We start from the raw sequence: 26570 nt of genomic DNA on the forward strand, positions 1-26570 counted from the left end.
ACGGTGTCCAAATTAGTGTCCCAAGTGTCCACACGGTGGCTGTAGAATTACTATTAACCGTAGTGTTCCTTACAGTATCTCAAGTGTCCACTAGAGGGTGTAGGAGTACAATCCGGCAGTGACTAGTAACTGAGTTTTGTATATTATCTCAGATATCTTATAGGAAGGCTTTCAGTATAAATCCTGAGGTAAATACGGACTAAAATAACTGGATGCAATTCTGTCAAATAGCCACTTACTATTTAGGGTAAGGGGGAATCAATACTGTTCGCACGGGCTGGTTCTGTCGGTACTAGTGCTAACTAATATCACCTTCTTTAAGGTAACTCCTAATAGGCAGTAACCTTTTTTTCTCATTTCTTGAACACAACACTGTCGCTGTCCCCGGGTGACCTTGCGTAGATTAAAAGCATCACATCCTCTGCCTGGGCTCTGCCTGTCGGACACGGCTGTGCTGCTGCTGTACTGGTTGGCTGACAGGTGTCATATATCTCAGGGCTCTTCCCCTCTCTGTCTGTAGTAACAAATGGGAATATTGCTGCATGAGGGAAGCACCTGGCTGAGTTGGCAAGGGTTGGCTGGCTGTCAAGTTGAGCTGCTGCTGAAATGGCCTCACTGACTGACAACACCTCTAACTGTCTGTCTGACCCTGGCAGCCTCAGGTGATGGGTGACAGGGGTCTTAGTCTGTGCTGACAGACGTAAACAGGGCTGACTGGAGAATGACACACAAAGGGGTTCTGACTGTCACTGAGGTATGGCTGGCTGTGCTGAGGCACTGTCACTGAGGTATGGCTGGCTGTGCTGAGGCACTGTCACTTGGGTATGGCTGGCTGTGCTGAGGCACTGTTACAGACACAATGTGAAGGGGCAAGGTTACTCACTGTTCCCCACAGCTGCACTCCATCCTCTCACTGTCAGGCGGCCTCTTCAGTGCTTCCCAGCTATGATGACAGAGACTCCATGCTGCTTCACTTGCAGCTCGCACGCTAATATGATTCCTGTCAGCACTTCTCTCTCAGCAGCTGTGACGCTTCCTTCCCTAACGTCTCACTCAGTTGTCGGGCGCAGACGACTCCACTTGCGACCGCTCTCCTTTCGCCGCTGGTCACCCCTTTCAGTGCTCTCTGGACGACAACTCTCCACACTGCAGCCTCACACACTCTCCTCAGAGCAGTAACCCCGCCTCCTCAGCTTCCCGCTCTGTAAAGGTCATGGGGTCAGCCAATCGCAGGGTACTTTTCTCCTAGCTCTCTGGCTGTGACAGTTGGGCTCCTCTGGTTCTAGACTTGACTCCCCTGGGTCCTAGTGCCCCCCATGTCAGCTCCTGCTGACATCACTAAAAGTTAGGGGATAGTTAACCTATGCAGTGCTGCGTTGCTAGGCATGGGCCTGTACTGTAGTGGGAACACCACAGGATAGTGCCACATATTCCTCCACTTGAAGGTTGCGTGTCCTCACGCAAAAGCAACATTTTTGTACAATGTCCCGACAGTCTTTCTCATAGCAACATACACAACATCTAACTTTAAAATTGGATGTCCAAACACTTTGTTAAGTAGTCCTTCATGCATTACTTAAGAGTTCAATTGGCATGAATACAAAGTACATCAAGAATGCAATTTTTACAATCACAGGTAAGTATGTATACAGTGAACACATACACATTTATTCCCTATACCTTAGGGGCAAGACACCTTGGGTGCTTCTTTCTGACCTTCTGACTGCAGGACTCTTTTTTGGGAAGCACTCATATACAGATAATATTGTATGACTCCAATGTCAAAAAAATTTTTTTGCTAGCTAAAATACGCCCGACAACAAGCCCAACGTGGGCAGACGCGGGCGTACGCGGCCGGCACCCTCCAGACACCAGGATCTCCCTCTCCACACAAGTAGGATCTAAACCTTAAATTGTATATGGTTAATTCTATGCATCAGCATATGGAAAGGTAATTAGTAATACTAGTAAAATCTTGCCTATATGTTACACAGACTGCTAAAATACATCAAGTGATATTAATTATCAAAGGAATACATATCTAACGGAATTTGGGTCCACATCTTTATCAAAAAAAGCAGATGTGGATACATCTGTCAAAGCTTGGACCCCATTCAAACAACAAAAAACGCTTTCTGTTTTTTCCTTTACACTGTATGGGCACTCAATGAATACATACAGTGTCACCTCAGTTGATATTAATTCACTATCAGTTTTTTGAGAGCTGTATTTTTTCACTACTCAGCTGAGCTATGGAATTTATAGTGCAACTACGCATGTAACCTGTGGCTTTGGAGACCAAATTTGGAGGTCCCTTTTTTCCTTTTGCATGACAATAATATTATTTATTCAATGTCAGATTTACATGTATGTGACAATTATGCAATATATAGGTTTTTTCCTGCCCATACTGCGACCACTTAAGCCCTGATGGGTATTTAATTCTTGAATATATCCTATCAATTGTGATAGAAACCCCCCCCCCCCCCTTATCTTTACATCAAACCAGCTGTGTTTCTCTCAAATTTGTGGCTCATACGACAAATAATAATCGGCTCTTATCTGTGCACATTTGTGGACACAGTGTGACAAGGGTGAGCATAAGGTCTGCGGTCATACCCCGCTGGAGATGCCCAATCTCATCTGATCTTGGAAGCCAAGCAGTGGAGGGCCGGGTTAAGTACTTGGATAGGAGACTACTAAGGAACACCCTGGTACTGCAAATATTTGCCGCCCACCTGTCACTACTAATAGAGCACCAATTATGTCTCGGTTATGACCTATGATTCAATTATCTGCTAGGATCAAAATTCCCATTTGGGATATATAGCAGTTCACAAATGACGGTCATTTTTCCAATAAATGAGCAATTTATAATTACAGATTGAGCCACAGCTGGATATACCCATCCCGGCCAGAATTAGGTATTGGTACCTTATATTCTGCATATTATTCCCTATATTTTCGCAGGGTCACTATTTAAACATACACTGGCGCCTATTTTTGAACTCCCCAATAATCATTTTTAATGAGAATTAATAAAAATCATTATTTTAGCTAGCAAAAAAATTTTTTTGACATTGGAGTCATACAATATTATCTGTATATGAGTGCTTCCCAAAAAAGAGTCTTCTTTTTTCTCCTTAAAGTTTATACCATGTTTAACTGACTCGGGGGAGCACCGCTGATGGGTAGTCTTTTGATACTAATAGGAATGTGTTACCTTACGTATCTGCCTCCCGAAATAAGGATTTGAACCTTAAATTCTATTATCAGTATTTACAGATAACTATCATTACACACATACATCACAAGACCAGTGCGGGTTTCCAATCTTTGTTTTTCAAATAACTGTATTTGTGACTGGTCACCAGTCTTCCCGGAAACACCTGCACGGTAATATAAAGGTAACAGATATTCCTTCTTTAGGAAATCTCTGTTCCTTATTATTATTATTTTTTCTCTCTATCTTTCTTTTCTTCGGGAGTTCTCTCATGAAATATGAGTTTTAATCTTAAACAAGAGCTGAGTTCAAGACGCAAAAATAAGGATAATCTAGATGATATCTTTCCGAGTGAAATCACAGATAATGAACCTCATATCAGTTGGGAATCAGACTTTCACAAACTGAATGGGCTGCTACGCAAACAAATTAGGACCACCTGGGACCTCACAACTCTGGAAAATTACATTAAAAATAAAATATCGCCCAGAGGCCTTCGTCCAAGAATCTTTCCGGCATTCGATTTAGCGAGTGAAAATTTGAAGAAGGAATGGGAAAACACTCTTTTAAAATGTTCAAGTGATCTTATGAACATTTTAACTAAACATAACAACTTGATACTGGAAGAATGCGAACGTGAGTTGGAAGACCTGGGCAAAAAATTAGAAACTTGGGAAAAGGATTTACAGTTCCAGAAGTGTTTTGAACACAACAAACAAGAATTACAGGTATATGAACAATCCATCATAGATCGCAAACGAACAAAATACGCCAGAGACAAAAAGGACTTTGCCTCGGGAAGAGTTTTCAAATGGCAAAGGTCTAACTGGAAAAGAAATACAACCCAATATACAGGTGAATATTCATCTTCAGAGGCGGAAACATCTGGAACAGAAGACACTGCTGACTACGTACCCGAAAAACGTTTAGGATCTAGAGGACAAGCAAGTAGCAACCAATATATTCCCTCCCCCTCTACTACCTCTTCCACTTCTTTTTTAGGGAACCCCCGAACAGGGAGGGTACGAGGAAGACAAAGAGGAGGAAGACGAGGAGGGGGCGGAAGAGGAAGAAGAGGTCAGCAACAATGGGATTTCTCACCCCCTCTGACCCGAAATACACAGAGGAGATGACAACCACCAGTCCTCTGACTATGGTGGAAAATACACAGTATGATAATAAACTTAAAATTATCAATCTTTCTGAACATATACTTACAGATGCACAAAAATCCACATTAAGTAAAGGTCTGACATTTTCTCCCACGGGACACTTTGAAAGGTTCAGATGGGAGAAGGACCTGAAACTATTTGGAAGGAAATTAATCCTGACAAAACTTTATAGTGATAAAACGACTCCCACTACTACAAGAGGAGAAACCCCTGAAATAGAAGAAACCGCAACCCCAGATCTTCAAGCAATGGAGGAAGAAGCACTGACTGCATTATATGAATTACAACAAGACCAAGACAGGTCTAATCGTATGGACCATAGACCACCTATCAGACCAGTTATTAAGAAGAAATCCACATATTACCCACCAGAACAAATATGTCCAGAAGTTCAGGTATTTCAAAAATTAGTTGCAAAAGAATTTGATCTCATCCATACCAATAAAAAACATTTCCGCCACTCAAATATGACGTATCAAGAAAGAAAAGCCATGAGGGAGATACAAACATGGCAGGATGTCCTAATCAAGCCCTCGGACAAAGGAGGCAATATTGTGATCTGGCCAAAAACAGACTATATTAATGAAGCATTACGTCAATTAGAATCCACTGACTGTTACAAAAGAATACTTCTTAACCCTCTGGATAACTATATGTCGGTCTATTGCAAAATTATTACTCAGGCCCGAGAACAAGGATTAATTACAAAACAAGAATATGAATATTTACATATTCAGAATCCAAAAATTCCCACATATTACATGCTGCCAAAAGTGCATAAAAATATACTAAAACCACCTGGACGACCAATAGTATCAGGTATAGGAGGACTAACCGAAAAGGCTAGCATCTTTTTGGATTTGCATCTTAGACATCTTGTACTGGGCCTTCCTTCATATATACAAGACACAGCAGATATACTTAGGAAATTACACGATGTGAAATTGGAGGATAACCAATACCTGGTATCATTAGACGTAGAAGCACTATATACCTCAATTGGTCACACAGAGGGCATAGCAGCAGTCGAACATTTTCTGCACAATGAAGGCTGGGAGGATTTTCACACTTTTCTGATCAAACTGTTGCACTTTGTATTGCATTATAACTTTTTTGTATTCAATGACAGATTTTACCTCCAAACGCGGGGTACTGCTATGGGGGCAGCCTGTGCGCCCACCTATGCGAACATCTTCTTAGGATGGTGGGAGAAAGAATTCGTCTTCAAGGATACCCATGATGATTTTACATCTAATATCATCATGTGGACAAGATATATAGATGATATCTTTTTGATATGGGAAGGGGACCTACAACTGTTACACCAGTTCATAGAGTGCCTAAATGACAACAATCTTAACCTTCGCCTTACCCACAACATCAGCCAAACGGAGCTACCTTTCTTGGACCTAATGCTATATAAGGACCCAGAAGGAATGATCGCCACAAGTCTGTACCGTAAAACCACTGCGACAAACACCCTGCTGCATCAGACTAGTTCACACTTTCATCCCACCATAGAAAACATACCAAAAGGAGAATTCCTGCGTCTTCGCAGGAATTGCTCAGATGATCACAAATTCAAAAAACAGAGTATAGAACTAGCCCAACGATTACGTGAAAGAGGGTACAGTAATACTTCAATAAAAAAAGCCTCTCGGAATGCAGAGTTTGTCCCCAGGGAGGATATCATCTTTAAGAAGAAAGAAACAATACAAAACACAAATACCATCAGATTCGTGGGTAATTATTGCCATGAATGGAAGGAAGTCAGTGAAGCAATACAAAAACATTGGCATGTATTGCATACTGACCCCGACTTAACAGAAAAACTGGGCACACGCGTCTCCATGAGTTGGCGAAGGTCCAGAAATTTAAAAGACCATTTGGTCCAAAGTCATTTTCAAAGAATACCAACAAAGAAAAACACCACAACAGGAACATATCCCTGTGGTAGATGCAAAGCTTGCAGACATATTGAAGCAGTGAAGGAAGTAAAAGACAAATATGGGTCAGAACTCAAAATTAATGACTACATGAACTGTCTGACTGAAGGTGTCATCTATTGTATCAAATGCAGTTGTGATAAAAAATATGTGGGTATGACCACTCGCCCACTGAAACAACGTGTCTTAGAACACATTGGGACTATACGTAATGCCACCTCTGATAAAAGAAAGATGAAACCACTGACCACAGTAGCACGCCACTTCTACCAACATCATGACAACAGATGGGAGGACCTTAGAGTCTTTGGACTCGAAAAAATCAAACTCGGAATACGAGGTGGAAGCTTGACTGATATCCTTTTGAAGAAAGAATGTGAGTGGATTTTTAAGTTAGGCACTATTCATCCGTTTGGTATGAATGAAAACATCAATTATGGAGTTTTCTTAAACTGAATACATCAATCCCAGTGCTCTAATATCCTTTCTTCTTATCCTTTTCTTTTTCTTCTTTTTTCTTCTTCTTCTTCTAACCTCTAATTCACTCTATTTAATTTTATCATCAACTGCACCTATTGTATGAATACTATAATTCAGCTCACACCTTAGTTCACAACCATTACTAATGGTACTAAATTAATTTAAAACTCAATTTTATTAATAACATTTATCTATAATTATTATATTAATCCAATAATTCTCCCACAATCACCTGTCCCCCCTCCTTTCCTTTGCCCCCCCCAACCCCCCCCCCCCCCAAACCCTCACCAAACCTCCCCCAAAACCCCCCCTTTTTCCCTCCCCTTTCTCTCCCTCCAAAAATCCATTCTTTCCCCCCCACCCCCCCTTTCCCTCCCCCCCCCCCTTCCCCCACATACAAAAGGTTTTCTCACAATTATATATTTCACAATAATATATGTTTTGTTCCTTTAAACACAATTTTATAATTATTATAATAATCAATTTGACATTCCTAGGTTTAGCAGTCACGATCATTTATTCACCTATATTATACTTACACCCCTATTTTAAATTCATATATACATATATAAAGAAAATAACCATTTATAAAAATTGTATCTGTTTTTCCTTCTTAATATGTACATAACCACTTTAATAATGGCACAGGCACACAAGTGCTGTGCATGCTTTTAATAATCAGTGTCTGTCAAGTTTTCTATACTGTAATCAATTGTTCCACATATGATACTGTCACCTTATCCTTACCCCTTGTAAATATTAACCAAAAGAATTAATCCTACCAGCTCTTTTTTAAATAAATAACTATATGATCGCTCATCTTTTAGCTCATTGGTCCCTCTAACTGTCAATCAGGACATAATACTCAATGGGAACCTGTAAATACGATACTGACTATGATAGGCTGAATCACCTATCAATCATCTGCTTAGAGCCAATCAGTACACAGTATCACCAATATAAGGACAAACCAGTAGGTGAGAACCTACTGACGCCCTGTGACCAAGCTTTATGCGAAACGTACGTCAGGACATTACCTCACGGTCACGTGGTGCGCACACGTGACCGCAACGAGCCGCTCACGGCTAAGTCCGTCGCCTAGGAAACCGGAACAACAGGAAGCACAGTGCGGCCGGAGCCCGACAACAAGCCCAACGTGGGCAGACGCGGGCGTACGCGGCCGGCACCCTCCAGACACCAGGATCTCCCTCTCCACACAAGTAGGATCTAAACCTTAAATTGTATATGGTTAATTCTATGCATCAGCATATGGAAAGGTAATTAGTAATACTAGTAAAATCTTGCCTATATGTTACACAGACTGCTAAAATACATCAAGTGATATTAATTATCAAAGGAATACATATCTAACGGAATTTGGGTCCACATCTTTATCAAAAAAAGCAGATGTGGATACATCTGTCAAAGCTTGGACCCCATTCAAACAACAAAAAACGCTTTCTGTTTTTTCCTTTACACTGTATGGGCACTCAATGAATACATACAGTGTCACCTCAGTTGATATTAATTCACTATCAGTTTTTTGAGAGCTGTATTTTTTCACTACTCAGCTGAGCTATGGAATTTATAGTGCAACTACGCATGTAACCTGTGGCTTTGGAGACCAAATTTGGAGGTCCCTTTTTTCCTTTTGCATGACAATAATATTATTTATTCAATGTCAGATTTACATGTATGTGACAATTATGCAATATATAGGTTTTTTCCTGCCCATACTGCGACCACTTAAGCCCTGATGGGTATTTAATTCTTGAATATATCCTATCAATTGTGATAGAAACCCCCCCCCCCCCCTTATCTTTACATCAAACCAGCTGTGTTTCTCTCAAATTTGTGGCTCATACGACAAATAATAATCGGCTCTTATCTGTGCACATTTGTGGACACAGTGTGACAAGGGTGAGCATAAGGTCTGCGGTCATACCCCGCTGGAGATGCCCAATCTCATCTGATCTTGGAAGCCAAGCAGTGGAGGGCCGGGTTAAGTACTTGGATAGGAGACTACTAAGGAACACCCTGGTACTGCAAATATTTGCCGCCCACCTGTCACTACTAATAGAGCACCAATTATGTCTCGGTTATGACCTATGATTCAATTATCTGCTAGGATCAAAATTCCCATTTGGGATATATAGCAGTTCACAAATGACGGTCATTTTTCCAATAAATGAGCAATTTATAATTACAGATTGAGCCACAGCTGGATATACCCATCCCGGCCAGAATTAGGTATTGGTACCTTATATTCTGCATATTATTCCCTATATTTTCGCAGGGTCACTATTTAAACATACACTGGCGCCTATTTTTGAACTCCCCAATAATCATTTTTAATGAGAATTAATAAAAATCATTATTTTAGCTAGCAAAAAATTTTTTTTGACATTGGAGTCATACAATATTATCTGTATATGAGTGCTTCCCAAAAAAGAGTCTTCTTTTTTCTCCTTAAAGTTTATACCATGTTTAACTGACTCGGGGGAGCACCGCTGATGGGTAGTCTTTTGATACTAATAGGAATGTGTTACCTTACGTATCTGCCTCCCGAAATAAGGATTTGAACCTTAAATTCTATTATCAGTATTTACAGATAACTATCATTACACACATACATCACAAGACCAGTGCGGGTTTCCAATCTTTGTTTTTCAAATAACTGTATTTGTGACTGGTCACCAGTCTTCCCGGAAACACCTGCACGGTAATATAAAGGTAACAGATATTCCTTCTTTAGGAAATCTCTGTTCCTTATTATTATTATTTTTTCTCTCTATCTTTCTTTTCTTCGGGAGTTCTCTCATGAAATATGAGTTTTAATCTTAAACAAGAGCTGAGTTCAAGACGCAAAAATAAGGATAATCTAGATGATATCTTTCCGAGTGAAATCACAGATAATGAACCTCATATCAGTTGGGAATCAGACTTTCACAAACTGAATGGGCTGCTACGCAAACAAATTAGGACCACCTGGGACCTCACAACTCTGGAAAATTACATTAAAAATAAAATATCGCCCAGAGGCCTTCGTCCAAGAATCTTTCCGGCATTCGATTTAGCGAGTGAAAATTTGAAGAAGGAATGGGAAAACACTCTTTTAAAATGTTCAAGTGATCTTATGAACATTTTAACTAAACATAACAACTTGATACTGGAAGAATGCGAACGTGAGTTGGAAGACCTGGGCAAAAAATTAGAAACTTGGGAAAAGGATTTACAGTTCCAGAAGTGTTTTGAACACAACAAACAAGAATTACAGGTATATGAACAATCCATCATAGATCGCAAACGAACAAAATACGCCAGAGACAAAAAGGACTTTGCCTCGGGAAGAGTTTTCAAATGGCAAAGGTCTAACTGGAAAAGAAATACAACCCAATATACAGGTGAATATTCATCTTCAGAGGCGGAAACATCTGGAACAGAAGACACTGCTGACTACGTACCCGAAAAACGTTTAGGATCTAGAGGACAAGCAAGTAGCAACCAATATATTCCCTCCCCCTCTACTACCTCTTCCACTTCTTTTTTAGGGAACCCCCGAACAGGGAGGGTACGAGGAAGACAAAGAGGAGGAAGACGAGGAGGGGGCGGAAGAGGAAGAAGAGGTCAGCAACAATGGGATTTCTCACCCCCTCTGACCCGAAATACACAGAGGAGATGACAACCACCAGTCCTCTGACTATGGTGGAAAATACACAGTATGATAATAAACTTAAAATTATCAATCTTTCTGAACATATACTTACAGATGCACAAAAATCCATATTAAGTAAAGGTCTGACATTTTCTCCCACGGGACACTTTGAAAGGTTCAGATGGGAGAAGGACCTGAAACTATTTGGAAGGAAATTAATCCTGACAAAACTTTATAGTGATAAAACGACTCCCACTACTACAAGAGGAGAAACCCCTGAAATAGAAGAAACCGCAACCCCAGATCTTCAAGCAATGGAGGAAGAAGCACTGACTGCATTATATGAATTACAACAAGACCAAGACAGGTCTAATCGTATGGACCATAGACCACCTATCAGACCAGTTATTAAGAAGAAATCCACATATTACCCACCAGAACAAATATGTCCAGAAGTTCAGGTATTTCAAAAATTAGTTGCAAAAGAATTTGATCTCATCCATACCAATAAAAAACATTTCCGCCACTCAAATATGACGTATCAAGAAAGAAAAGCCATGAGGGAGATACAAACATGGCAGGATGTCCTAATCAAGCCCTCGGACAAAGGAGGCAATATTGTGATCTGGCCAAAAACAGACTATATTAATGAAGCATTACGTCAATTAGAATCCACTGACTGTTACAAAAGAATACTTCTTAACCCTCTGGATAACTATATGTCGGTCTATTGCAAAATTATTACTCAGGCCCGAGAACAAGGATTAATTACAAAACAAGAATATGAATATTTACATATTCAGAATCCAAAAATTCCCACATATTACATGCTGCCAAAAGTGCATAAAAATATACTAAAACCACCTGGACGACCAATAGTATCAGGTATAGGAGGACTAACCGAAAAGGCTAGCATCTTTTTGGATTTGCATCTTAGACATCTTGTACTGGGCCTTCCTTCATATATACAAGACACAGCAGATATACTTAGGAAATTACACGATGTGAAATTGGAGGATAACCAATACCTGGTATCATTAGACGTAGAAGCACTATATACCTCAATTGGTCACACAGAGGGCATAGCAGCAGTCGAACATTTTCTGCACAATGAAGGCTGGGAGGATTTTCACACTTTTCTGATCAAACTGTTGCACTTTGTATTGCATTATAACTTTTTTGTATTCAATGACAGATTTTACCTCCAAACGCGGGGTACTGCTATGGGGGCAGCCTGTGCGCCCACCTATGCGAACATCTTCTTAGGATGGTGGGAGAAAGAATTCGTCTTCAAGGATACCCATGATGATTTTACATCTAATATCATCATGTGGACAAGATATATAGATGATATCTTTTTGATATGGGAAGGGGACCTACAACTGTTACACCAGTTCATAGAGTGCCTAAATGACAACAATCTTAACCTTCGCCTTACCCACAACATCAGCCAAACGGAGCTACCTTTCTTGGACCTAATGCTATATAAGGACCCAGAAGGAATGATCGCCACAAGTCTGTACCGTAAAACCACTGCGACAAACACCCTGCTGCATCAGACTAGTTCACACTTTCATCCCACCATAGAAAACATACCAAAAGGAGAATTCCTGCGTCTTCGCAGGAATTGCTCAGATGATCACAAATTCAAAAAACAGAGTATAGAACTAGCCCAACGATTACGTGAAAGAGGGTACAGTAATACTTCAATAAAAAAAGCCTCTCGGAATGCAGAGTTTGTCCCCAGGGAGGATATCATCTTTAAGAAGAAAGAAACAATACAAAACACAAATACCATCAGATTCGTGGGTAATTATTGCCATGAATGGAAGGAAGTCAGTGAAGCAATACAAAAACATTGGCATGTATTGCATACTGACCCCGACTTAACAGAAAAACTGGGCACACGCGTCTCCATGAGTTGGCGAAGGTCCAGAAATTTAAAAGACCATTTGGTCCAAAGTCATTTTCAAAGAATACCAACAAAGAAAAACACCACAACAGGAACATATCCCTGTGGTAGATGCAAAGCTTGCAGACATATTGAAGCAGTGAAGGAAGTAAAAGACAAATATGGGTCAGAACTCAAAATTAATGACTACATGAACTGTCTGACTGAAGGTGTCATCTATTGTATCAAATGCAGTTGTGATAAAAAATATGTGGGTATGACCACTCGCCCACTGAAACAACGTGTCTTAGAACACATTGGGACTATACGTAATGCCACCTCTGATAAAAGAAAGATGAAACCACTGACCACAGTAGCACGCCACTTCTACCAACATCATGACAACAGATGGGAGGACCTTAGAGTCTTTGGACTCGAAAAAATCAAACTCGGAATACGAGGTGGAAGCTTGACTGATATCCTTTTGAAGAAAGAATGTGAGTGGATTTTTAAGTTAGGCACTATTCATCCGTTTGGTATGAATGAAAACATCAATTATGGAGTTTTCTTAAACTGAATACATCAATCCCAGTGCTCTAATATCCTTTCTTCTTATCCTTTTCTTTTTCTTCTTTTTTCTTCTTCTTCTTCTAACCTCTAATTCACTCTATTTAATTTTATCATCAACTGCACCTATTGTATGAATACTATAATTCAGCTCACACCTTAGTTCACAACCATTACTAATGGTACTAAATTAATTTAAAACTCAATTTTATTAATAACATTTATCTATAATTATTATATTAATCCAATAATTCTCCCACAATCACCTGTCCCCCCTCCTTTCCTTTGCCCCCCCCAACCCCCCCCCCAAACCCTCACCAAACCTCCCCCAAAACCCCCCCTTTTTCCCTCCCCTTTCTCTCCCTCCAAAAATCCATTCTTTCCCCCCCACCCCCCCTTTCCCTCCCCCCCCCCCCTTCCCCCACATACAAAAGTTTTTCTCACAATTATATATTTCACAATAATATATGTTTTGTTCCTTTAAACACAATTTTATAATTATTATAATAATCAATTTGACATTCCTAGGTTTAGCAGTCACGATCATTTATTCACCTATATTATACTTACACCCCTATTTTAAATTCATATATACATATATAAAGAAAATAACCATTTATAAAAATTGTATCTGTTTTTCCTTCTTAATATGTACATAACCACTTTAATAATGGCACAGGCACACAAGTGCTGTGCATGCTTTTAATAATCAGTGTCTGTCAAGTTTTCTATACTGTAATCAATTGTTCCACATATGATACTGTCACCTTATCCTTACCCCTTGTAAATATTAACCAAAAGAATTAATCCTACCAGCTCTTTTTTAAATAAATAACTATATGATCGCTCATCTTTTAGCTCATTGGTCCCTCTAACTGTCAATCAGGACATAATACTCAATGGGAACCTGTAAATACGATACTGACTATGATAGGCTGAATCACCTATCAATCATCTGCTTAGAGCCAATCAGTACACAGTATCACCAATATAAGGACAAACCAGTAGGTGAGAACCTACTGACGCCCTGTGACCAAGCTTTATGCGAAACGTACGTCAGGACATTACCTCACGGTCACGTGGTGCGCACACGTGACCGCAACGAGCCGCTCACGGCTAAGTCCGTCGCCTAGGAAACCGGAACAACAGGAAGCACAGTGCGGCCGGAGCCCGACAACAAGCCCAACGTGGGCAGACGCGGGCGTACGCGGCCGGCACCCTCCAGACACCAGGATCTCCCTCTCCACACAAGTAGGATCTAAACCTTAAATTGTATATGGTTAATTCTATGCATCAGCATATGGAAAGGTAATTAGTAATACTAGTAAAATCTTGCCTATATGTTACACAGACTGCTAAAATACATCAAGTGATATTAATTATCAAAGGAATACATATCTAACGGAATTTGGGTCCACATCTTTATCAAAAAAAGCAGATGTGGATACATCTGTCAAAGCTTGGACCCCATTCAAACAACAAAAAACGCTTTCTGTTTTTTCCTTTACACTGTATGGGCACTCAATGAATACATACAGTGTCACCTCAGTTGATATTAATTCACTATCAGTTTTTTGAGAGCTGTATTTTTTCACTACTCAGCTGAGCTATGGAATTTATAGTGCAACTACGCATGTAACCTGTGGCTTTGGAGACCAAATTTGGAGGTCCCTTTTTTCCTTTTGCATGACAATAATATTATTTATTCAATGTCAGATTTACATGTATGTGACAATTATGCAATATATAGGTTTTTTCCTGCCCATACTGCGACCACTTAAGCCCTGATGGGTATTTAATTCTTGAATATATCCTATCAATTGTGATAGAAACCCCCCCCCCCCCCCCTTATCTTTACATCAAACCAGCTGTGTTTCTCTCAAATTTGTGGCTCATACGACAAATAATAATCGGCTCTTATCTGTGCACATTTGTGGACACAGTGTGACAAGGGTGAGCATAAGGTCTGCGGTCATACCCCGCTGGAGATGCCCAATCTCATCTGATCTTGGAAGCCAAGCAGTGGAGGGCCGGGTTAAGTACTTGGATAGGAGACTACTAAGGAACACCCTGGTACTGCAAATATTTGCCGCCCACCTGTCACTACTAATAGAGCACCAATTATGTCTCGGTTATGACCTATGATTCAATTATCTGCTAGGATCAAAATTCCCATTTGGGATATATAGCAGTTCACAAATGACGGTCATTTTTCCAATAAATGAGCAATTTATAATTACAGATTGAGCCACAGCTGGATATACCCATCCCGGCCAGAATTAGGTATTGGTACCTTATATTCTGCATATTATTCCCTATATTTTCGCAGGGTCACTATTTAAACATACACTGGCGCCTATTTTTGAACTCCCCAATAATCATTTTTAATGAGAATTAATAAAAATCATTATTTTAGCTAGCAAAAAAATTTTTTTGACATTGGAGTCATACAATATTATCTGTATATGAGTGCTTCCCAAAAAAGAGTCTTCTTTTTTCTCCTTAAAGTTTATACCATGTTTAACTGACTCGGGGGAGCACCGCTGATGGGTAGTCTTTTGATACTAATAGGAATGTGTTACCTTACGTATCTGCCTCCCGAAATAAGGATTTGAACCTTAAATTCTATTATCAGTATTTACAGATAACTATCATTACACACATACATCACAAGACCAGTGCGGGTTTCCAATCTTTGTTTTTCAAACTTCTGACTGCAGGGTCAGGTACATCACTGAAAGATTGCTCAACAGCATGACTGGGACCACTTGGATTATCAACAGGCCTGGGTACTGGCTGTTCTAGGGTGATGACCCCTGACGGGCCTGAAGGAACTGAGCCACACATGAAGAGAAGTAGCTCTATGGGGTCATGTAGTGGGGCACCCATTGAAGGTCCGCATTCCTCTGCCACAGGTACATCCTCTCGCTTGGATTCACACACCTTGGTGCTACATCTTTTAATCTGATCACGAGGTACTGTGCTGATGGGACCTTCTTTTCCTTTTTGAATTCTGTAGGCATACAGGCCATCAGTGGGGACTCCCACCACAATGTACGGGGTATCCTCCCACATGGCATCAAGCTTACTCGAACGGTGATTTTTCTTTTTCCATACACAATCTCCGAGTTGCAGGGGTGTAGCATGGATATTGCTGTTATAGCCCATCTCTTGACGGTGATGTGCTGCTTCCATGCGCTGATTAACTATTTCTCGTGCGGATTCAATACGGTGTTGGTGCTCCCGCACCCAATCATTCTGTGGAATCATTGGCTCAGTCACTACAGGAGTCAACTCGAGGTCCTTCGGAAGCTTTCCTTGACGTCCAAACATAAGGTAGTAAGGGGTGAAGCCAGTGGAACAATGTTCAGTATTGTTGTACAGGTAGGCCAATTCAGGTAGCAGTGTTGGCCATTGTGAGCGTTTCTCAGCAGATAGGCTTCGCAGCATGTTGATGACCGTCTGATTTGCCCTCTCACACAGTCCATTACACTGAGGGTGATAGGCCGTCGTCCTCAGCTTCCGACATCCATATAGGGTGCACAACTCCTGAAACAGCTGTGACTCAAATGCTGGGCCTTGGTCAGTTAAGATCCGATCGGGGTACCCATAGGGCCTTGCAAAGTTCTTGAGGAATACTTCTGCGGCGGTTTTAGCAGTCAAGTCACGAACAGGGGCAACGACCAGGAACTTGCTATAGTAATCAGTCATTGTTAAGGCATACTGGTACCCACTGGGACTGGGTTCGAGTTTTACATGGTCCAGGGCCACAAGCTCCAACGGCCGATGGCTTTTGATGGGATGCAGGGGATCCTTTTGGCTGGCTTCGGGCCTCCTCTTCAGGTTGCAGGCCACGCAATCACGGCACCACTGCCCGATATCCTCTCTCATGCCGACCCAGAAATACCTCCTCCTCAAAGTGGCTTCCGTTTTCTGGGTGCCAAAGTTACCGGACTGATTGTGATAAGCGGTCAGCAGGAAGTGGGCTTGTTGTCTGGGCACCACGGTTTGTACGATGGTCTGGTTCGTACTGGGATCGGTACTGGTTCGAACCAATAGTCCATGCTTGATGCTGAGTCGGTCTCGGTGTCGTAGCAGTTTGACCAACTCGGGATCGGCAACGGCTCTCTGGGTCTGGGTCAGTTGACTCTTGCGACGAAGGTGGCCCATCAACTCTTGCATCACTGGACTCTCGTGTGGCACTATCCTGTTCGTGACGCCAAGTTGTCACAGGCCACCGGGTGGTGAAGTGGCGGTGTTTCGTACCTTAATTTCCCCTGATGATGTCGGTCCCAGTCTTCTTGGACTTTGCTTTCTTGTCACCTCTGGATACCCAGCAGAAGGATGAGGCCCCCAAACAGACCCCAGACAAACAAGTCACCACACTTTTGGACAGTGACTGGTATTTTATTATCACCAATAAGGTGTCATTGCTATTGTGTTAAACGGTTTAGTAGGGTAGAATTGAAATTAAGCAATGTCACTATATATAGGAACAGATCAATATGCAGATCAGCAGTTCGAGATCATATGGTATCACAGGTAATATAGTCAAGCATTAAACATTTTAGTTACATATAACAAATTCACGGCTTTTAGGAGAACTCACAATTTATAGTATTTCTTCAATATATTCGTAAATGAATTTCTCACAATTTATTTATCGTATACTATTACGTCACTATTAACCATAACCTTAAATGTCTACCAATTGACTGGCAGCAAGTAACCAGGAACGGTGTCCAAATTAGTGTCCCAAGTGTCCACACGGTGGCTGTAGAATTACTATTAACCGTAGTGTTCCTTACAGTATCTCAAGTGTCCACTAGAGGGTGTAGGAGTACAATCCGGCAGTGACTAGTAACTGAGTTTTGTATATTATCTCAGATATCTTATAGGAAGGCTTTCAGTATAAATCCTGAGGTAAATACGGACTAAAATAACTGGATGCAATTCTGTCAAATAGCCACTTACTATTTAGGGTAAGGGGGAATCAATACTGTTCGCACGGGCTGGTTCTGTCGGTACTAGTGCTAACTAATATCACCTTCTTTAAGGTAACTCCTAATGGGCAGTAACCTTTTTTTCTCATTTCTTGAACACAACACTGTCGCTGTCCCCGGGTGACCTTGCGTAGATTAAAAGCATCACATCCTCTGCCTGGGCTCTGCCTGTCGGACACGGCTGTGCTGCTGCTGTACTGGTTGGCTGACAGGTGTCATATATCTCAGGGCTCTTCCCCTCTCTGTCTGTAGTAACAAATGGGAATATTGCTGCATGAGGGAAGCACCTGGCTGAGTTGGCAAGGGTTGGCTGGCTGTCAAGTTGAGCTGCTGCTGAAATGGCCTCACTGACTGACAACACCTCTAACTGTCTGTCTGACCCTGGCAGCCTCAGGTGATGGGTGACAGGGGTCTTAGTCTGTGCTGACAGACGTAAACAGGGCTGACTGGAGAATGACACACAAAGGGGTTCTGACTGTCACTGAGGTATGGCTGGCTGTGCTGAGGCACTGTCACTGAGGTATGGCTGGCTGTGCTGAGGCACTGTCACTTGGGTATGGCTGGCTGTGCTGAGGCACTGTTACAGACACAATGTGAAGGGGCAAGGTTACTCACTGTTCCCCACAGCTGCACTCCATCCTCTCACTGTCAGGCGGCCTCTTCAGTGCTTCCCAGCTATGATGACAGAGACTCCATGCTGCTTCACTTGCAGCTCGCACGCTAATATGATTCCTGTCAGCACTTCTCTCTCAGCAGCTGTGACGCTTCCTTCCCTAACGTCTCACTCAGTTGTCGGGCGCAGACGACTCCACTTGCGACCGCTCTCCTTTCGCCGCTGGTCACCCCTTTCAGTGCTCTCTGGACGACAACTCTCCACACTGCAGCCTCACACACTCTCCTCAGAGCAGTAACCCCGCCTCCTCAGCTTCCCGCTCTGTAAAGGTCATGGGGTCAGCCAATCGCAGGGTACTTTTCTCCTAGCTCTCTGGCTGTGACAGTTGGGCTCCTCTGGTTCTAGACTTGACTCCCCTGGGTCCTAGTGCCCCCCATGTCAGCTCCTGCTGACATCACTAAAAGTTAGGGGATAGTTAACCTATGCAGTGCTGCGTTGCTAGGCATGGGCCTGTACTGTAGTGGGAACACCACAGGATAGTGCCACACTTTCTTATTTTATTTTATTTATAAGTCTTACAATTTTTCTGAGCAATCTTTCTAAACAGCGTCTTATACGTACCTTAGAAAGAGTCGCTCCAACAACTCTCCGCCGGGTCGCGACAACGCTTACCCACGAGTACAGTGCTGTTTTGGCGGGCGTCTGTATCGGATATACTAGCAGGTCCAGCAGATGTTAGCAGGCTGTGCCCAGTGCACGGGGAGGAGGTAAGGCATCGGTTCCGCTTAGAAGGGGAATACGGACACAGCCGCACTGTTTTGGGAGGAGACTACGAAACAGTCGCTGACGCGGCTGCCACCTCGGGTGCACCAGCGCTAGGCCTTAGGGATCATAGGCTCCAGGAATAGTATGAGGCCGCGATCCCTAGGGTTGATGTCAGGGTTGATGTCAGCAGTGTGGAGTTAGATGCTCTCCTGGTCGCCCCTCCCCCCGGTTCATGACCAGTTTCCTCCGAGTTTCCCGCTTCCATCTCAGACGCTGTACACGAAGGGGACCCAGTCGCAGCATAAGCGGCTGTGTGACTGGTGCATCTGTGTTCACTGAGCATCTGTGTTCACTATAGCTTCATGGAGCGGCAGTGTACACTAGAAGCGTCTGGATCCACTCAGCATTTGCTAACGTATTGATCGGTCCTGGAAGCGAGGTGAGTCTCCCTGTATCCCACTCTACTGAGTACGGGTAATACAGCACTAAGTCTCTATCTACCTTTTTAAGTATGAATAGTTAGATAAGTGCCTATTGCATATGAGTCTGTATACATTTGCTGTTGTTTCTTTCACAATGCGTCTGAATACGGTAGATCTGTTTAAACATGATTCAGTAATATGTTCTCCTACATACTTGAAATGTAGTTGTAGTTGATGATGTGCTCATATTGCTTATTATACTAATATATAAGGGTGTGTAATATATAAGGGGAGTGGCCGGCGGCCGGGATCCCGGGTGGCTAGCATATCGGCGCCGGGATCCCGACCGCCAGCATACCGACAGCTGGGAGAGCACTAATTGAGCCTCTTTGCTCACTGCACTCACCATGCTGTGGGCATGGTGGCGCGCTATGCGCGCCACGCTATTTATTCTCCCTCCAGGGGATTCGTGGACCCCCAAGAGGGAGAATATGTGTCAGCATGCCGACGGTCGGGATCCCAGCGCCGGCATGCTGGTCGCCAGGATCCCGGCTGACGGCATACTGAAGACCACCCATGTATAACATGTGACTGACTGCTAGTGTGATTGCTGACTTTATTATATTCTGTCAGTTTTGTTCTATTCCGATCCTCAATGCTGGTGCATGGGTAGGGTCGGATTGTATGTCACTTTAAAAAGCTTAAAGTGATTACAGTCACAAATTGTGTAGTACACTGTGGAAGTGTTGATTATTTATCATGTCTAAGAGTAGCAAAGGTGAGGAAGATACACTCACAGCAACACCAACACTCATATCACGTTTGTCTTGCAAAGCTGTGTTATCTTCTCAGGATCTGGTTCAGGATGGTTTGTGTGCAAATTGTTTTAGCTTTCACGAGGGGTTCATGATAAAATACAAGGCAGATTCAGGTGCAGGTTGATCCACCTTGGGCTATGTTTGAACAAACATTATCCAGTATACTGTAGCTGAGCGGATAATTCCAACTCCTGTACCAGGGATAGGTTACACAATTAACCCTTACATGCAGCTTCCCACCTACGGTTTATCACTTCCAGCTGCAGCCTCTCAAAAGAAACAGGCTGATAAGCCGGTGGTAAGTAAATCTTCATCCTCGCAGGCTACACATGGTTCAGATGAGGATTCATTGGAGGATGAAAGCTCAATTAATTATACTTCGGCATACGAAGAGGAGGAGGAAGGTCTCAGCTCAGTGGATATAGCTGAGTTAATTAAAGTAATGAAAGCCATTCCATTCTTAAAGAATTCAGCGAAACTTGTGTTAAAAACCAAGGCACCTGTGTTTAAACGTCCTAAAACAGTTAAGACTGAGTTTCCAGGGTCAGATCAGCTGACAGAAATCATGGAAGAGGCTTGGGCTACGCCTAATAAGAAGTTTAGAATTCTTTCAAAATGGAATTCCAATTATCCTCTTCCAGTTGTAGATTGTTTAAAAAGGGAGGTGGCTCCTAAAGTAGATATGCATGTGATTCGATTAGTGCGAAATCTACATTACCTTTGCCTTCAACATCATTAAATGATGTCACGGATAGGAGAGTGGATGGTTTTCTAAAAAACCATTTTCTCCGGCAGGGTCCACAGGTTATCCACAGGATAACATTGGGATATGATGGAGCGACAGCGGATTGGCACCAAACGATCACAAGCTTTCTGGCCTCCCAGGATGCAACGGGCTTGTCCATATAATCCCGCCCACTGACTCAGTCAAATCAGTTTTTTGTTTGGTGCGGCAGGAGCCAGACCATGGTCACAGGGTTGCTGTTTTTTGGCAGCCCTAAGCTTTATTTAATTTATTTTTATAGTCTTACTGTTTTTCTAGTGATTTTTCCTAACAGCGTCTTACACGCATATTGGAAAAAGTCGCTCCAACAATTCTCCGCCGGGTCGCAACAACACTTGCCCACTGTTATGCACACCAGTGCCAGCAGGAATGTACTGGTGTCTGAACGGAGAGGGATGCAAAACAAATGAACTCACAGACAGACTGGGGAATATGACATTACATACATAGAAGGTGATAGGGTAACAAAATAAACACAAAGTGAACAGAGAAGCCCATAGGCTAAGAAACTGGGTGTCTCCCTAGTATTAGGAATGCTCAGATGGAAAGAAGCGAGATGTTGTGATTTAATACGTAGAGAACCCGAAATGCTGTTGCTAAGGGCAACAGCAAAACCCTAAAGGGTTACCAACGGGTGTGGCAGTAAACTCCTTGGTCAGAGATGGAATAATAGACACAAGGAGAGTCTCCACAATCCTAGTCCTCACTTGCAGTGCACTGGTTCAGCTTACTGCCACTAAACTGACACCTGAACACCTTGCACAGTGAGAAAGGATTTTGGCAGGCAAGTCTGAGAATACAGCCGCAAACTTGCTAGGTTCACAGAGTAGCAAAAGAACCCCAGCAGGTTAAACGACTGACTCCAATCTTACTGCTAGGTCTGGATTGGCAGAGTGTAATACCAAATCCCAAGGCCTATTTGCAGTAAGCAACAAACAAATACAAAGTTTACACAGTACCAGCTAGCTTTCAGGAACTGACTAACCAACAAAGATTCAGCAGCATCTGCCTAACCTGAGAAGAGGGTTTATATAGCAGGTGCTGTCCACGCCCCACTCAGACCTCACAGACTGTGAGCACAAAAACCAGCACCGGATCCCCTGCCGTGCACAGAGCCTGTAACCACTGCACCGCAAAAGACCCGAACCGGAGTATCAGCTACGCTCAGGTTACTCCGCTAGCACTTGTCTCCCGGTTGCCATGACGACGTGGCAGCACAGAGCAGGAGACCCTAACACCCACGGTGCAAGTGCTGTCTCGACGGGCGTCTGTGTCGGATGAAACTAGCAGGTCCAGCTGACGTTACCAGGCTGTGGCCGGAGCACAGGGAGAAGGTAAGGAATCGGTTCTGCTTAGAAGGGGAATACGGACACTGCCGCACTGTTTTGGGAGGAGACCACCAAGCAGTAGCTGGCGCGCCGCCACCACGGGTGCTCCAGCGCTAGGCTTTAGGGATCATAAGGCGCCAGGATTAGATTGAGGCTGCAATCCCTAGGCTTGATGTCAGCAGTGGGGAGTCAGACGCTCTCCTGGTCGCCCCTCCTCCCAGTTCATGACCAGTTACCGTGCATCTCCCGCCATGAACTGATTGCCTCACTTCCGTCTCAGATGCTACCACGAGGGGACTCGGTCGCAGCATAGGCCGCTGCGTCTGTATACACTAAAGTTTACCACTAAGAGACCAGGTCGCAGACATGAGCGTCTGCATGCACTACCGTTCACTGAGCGTTTGTGTCCACTAAAAGTTACCGGATCGGCAGTGTACACTAGTATTGTCTGGATCCACTCAGCATTTGCTAACATATTGGGGGTAATTCCAAGTTGATCGCAGCAGGATTTTTGTTAGCAATTGGGCAAAACCATATGCACTGCAGGGGAGGCAGATATAACATGTGCAGAGAGAGTTAGATTTGAGTGTGGTGTGTTCAATCTGCAATCTAATTCGCAGTGTAAAAATAAAGTAGCCAGTATTTACCCTGCACAGAAATAAAATAACCCACCCAAATCTAACTCTTTCTGCACATGTTATATCTGCCTCCCCTGCAGTGCACATGGTTTTGCCCAATTGCTATCAAAAATCCTGCTGCGATCAACTTGGAATTACCCCCATTGATTGATCCTGGAAGTCGGGTGAGTCTCCCTGTATCCCACTCTACGGAGTAAGGGTTATACAGCACTAAATTTCTATCTACTTTTTGTCAGTACGAATAGTTAAGTTTAGTGCCTATTGCATATGAGTTTATGTACAATACTGTGGTTTTCTCCGCAATTGCGTCTGAATACATTAAAATAACTGTATAGAACAGTAGATGTACTCCTACATACTTGAAATGTGTTCGTAGTTGATAATATGCTCATATGACAAATATATGACTAATATATAACATGTGACTGACTGCTAGTGTGATTTCTGACTTTATATATGTTTGTCAGTGTTTTCTTCTGAACCTCAATGCTGGTGCTTGGGTTGGGGTCAGATTGATATCACTTTTATACATGTAAAGTGTTTTCAGTCACAGATTGTGTAGTATACTGTGAAAAAGCTGATTGTTTATCATGTCTAAGAGTGGCAAAGGTGACGAGGTTACATTAACAGTAACACCAACACTCATGTTTATCCTGCAAGGTGGGGTTATCAACGCAAACTCTGGCACACGATGGGTTATGTGCAAATTGTTTTGCGTTTCAGCAGATTGCAAGGCAGATCCCTGTTCAGTGACAAGTAGATCCACCTTGGGCCATGTTTGCACAAACCATATCCGGTATAGCTGACAGGTTGGTCCCTGCAGCTTCAACCTCAGGAATAGGGTACACTATTAACCCATACATGCAGCTCCCATCTTATGGTATAGTCCCTACAGCTTCTACTAATCAACAAGCTGATAAACCAAGGGTAGATATATCATCAAATTCACAGGCTACACATGAAGAACAAATGGAGGGGTTCAGCTCAGAGGATATAGCTGAGTTAATTGGAGCAATGAAGGCTATTCTGTCTCTAGAGGATTCAGCTGAGCCAATAATTAAAACTAAGGCATCTGTGTTTAAAAGTCCCAAAACAGTTAGGGTTGAGTTTCCAGGGTCAGAGGAACTTACTGAAATTATGGAGGAACCTTGGGCTACGCCCAATAGGAAATATAGAATTCCAAAAGAATGGGATTCTTACTACCCTTTTCCAACTTGGGACTGTTTAAAAAGAGAAGTGCCTCCTAAGGTAGATACGCATGTCATTCGAATAGGGTGAAAATCTATTTTGCCTTTGCCATCTACGTCATTAAATGATGTCACAGACAGAAGAGTTGATGGTTTTTTGAAAAACATATTTTCTCTGTCAGGGGCAGTCATAAGGCCAGCTATGGCCTCAGCCTGGGTGGCAAAAGCAGTAGTTGAATGGGCCGAAGAACTGGAAAATGGGCTCTCCGCACCTACTAGGGTGCAGGTGTCCCATATAGCCCATAAGAAACAGGCTGCGCTATTCCTAGAAGAAGCAGCAATGGATATGGGTACCATTGCTTCTAAAGCATCAGCCTTAACTATAGCTGCTCGGAGAGCAATTTGGCTACGTACATGGAAAGCTGATTCAGAATCCAAAAAGGTTCTGGAAGCTTTGCCTTATGTTGGGAACATTCTTTTTGGTAAGGAATTGACAGATATTCTGGAGTCAGAAGCTGAATCCAAGAAGGTCAGGTTTCCTGCCAGTTACAACCCTAAGCCTAAGGGCTCGGAATTTCAGCCATTTCGGTGGCAAGGTAAAACAAAAGGTAAAAATGAATAAAAGCAACCCAGTACAATAAGTCTGGTAAAGCAAAGAAGCAATGGGCCACTAGAGGGCTTGCTTCCAAACCAGAACAGAAACCATCAGCCTGATGGTGTGGGCCTCCACCTGGGGGACTCCAAGGTAGGGGCCCGTCTTCTTCAGTTTGCACACATATGGCAGCAGTCGACAACAGACGCTTGGGTGCAAGAAGTGGTATCTCTGGGTTATGTTTTCCCTTTCAAGAAGCAGCCTCCTCGAAGGTTTTTTTGCACCAGCCCATCTCATATAGAGCCGAAGGCCAGAGCGATGCAAGAAGCAGTTCAGAAATTGCTTCAGTCCAGGGTAATTATTCCAGTACCCCCGGCACAACAGGGGCAGGGTTTTTACTCCAACCTATTTTTGGTCCAGAAGCCAAATGGGTCATTTCGGTCCATCCTCAATCTCAAAATGTTAAACAAATACATTTGGGTCCCAAGGTTCCACATGGAGACATTACGCTCCATAGTTTTGGCCATGGAACCAGGGGATTACATGGTATCTCTGGATATACAGGATGCTTACCTGCATGTGCCGATAGCATTGTCCCATCAGTGTTACCTCAGGTTTGCTATCCTCCAGCAACATTTCAATTCCAGGCATTACCTTTTGGGTTAGCCACAGCCCCCAGAGTATTTACCAAGATCATGGTGGTTATGGTTATCTCCGCAAGCAGGGGATAAGGATTTCCCATACCTCGACGATCTTTTAATCCTGGCTCAATCCCAGGAATTGCTCTTCGGCCATCTCCAACAGACAATAACTTTTCTACAGAAACACGGATGGCTCATAAATTGGGCAAAGTTGTCTCTAATTCCGTCACAACGGATGATTCACTTAGGGGCAGTTTTGGATTCAAATCTGCAGAAAATATTTTTACCTATGGAAAAAATATCCAAGGTGCAGTTAATGACTCAGGAATTGTTGCACAGTCAAACAATATCAGTTCACAAGGCAATGCGAGTGATGGGGTTGATGGTGTCAACATTCGACATGGTGGAATATGCACAATTCCACTCAAGACCTTTGCAACATCTGATTCTGACCAGATGGAATGGAGTACATCAGACAATAAAGAAACAAGTGATGGTACTTCCAGTAAAGGTAAAAAGGTCATTAGCCTGGTGGCTACAGACATCCCATCTAGACAAGGGGAGACTCTTTTGGATATCAGATTGGGAGATCCTGACAACGGATGCCAGTCTTCAGGGCTGGGGAGCAGTGTCTGGAAAATTATGGTTCCAGGGACAATGGACCACAGAAGAAAGTTGCCTGCCAATAAACCTGTTGGAACTCCGGGCCATATACATGGCACTGATTCAGGCAAAGGACATTCTGCGAGGAAAACCAGTCCAGATCCGCTCGGACAATGCAACGGCAATAGCATACCTCAACCATCAGGGAGGAACTCGCAGCCAAAGAGCAATGAAGGAGGTAA

The 26570-nt window shown here is 42.9% G+C and overlaps 3 pseudogenes; all 3 read left to right on the forward strand.

Moving 5' to 3' along the window:
* Positions 1-2605: 2605 nt before the first annotated feature.
* On the forward strand, positions 2606-2726 carry LOC134897023 (5S ribosomal RNA; annotated as a pseudogene).
* A 6026-nt stretch (positions 2727-8752) lies between these two features.
* On the forward strand, positions 8753-8873 carry LOC134897024 (5S ribosomal RNA; annotated as a pseudogene).
* A 6025-nt stretch (positions 8874-14898) lies between these two features.
* LOC134897025 (5S ribosomal RNA) lies at positions 14899-15019 on the forward strand (annotated as a pseudogene).
* Positions 15020-26570: the final 11551 nt, after the last annotated feature.

The sequence above is a fragment of the Pseudophryne corroboree genome, chromosome 3 (assembly GCF_028390025.1).
Source record: "Pseudophryne corroboree isolate aPseCor3 chromosome 3, aPseCor3.hap2, whole genome shotgun sequence".
NCBI lineage: Eukaryota > Metazoa > Chordata > Amphibia > Anura > Myobatrachidae > Pseudophryne > Pseudophryne corroboree.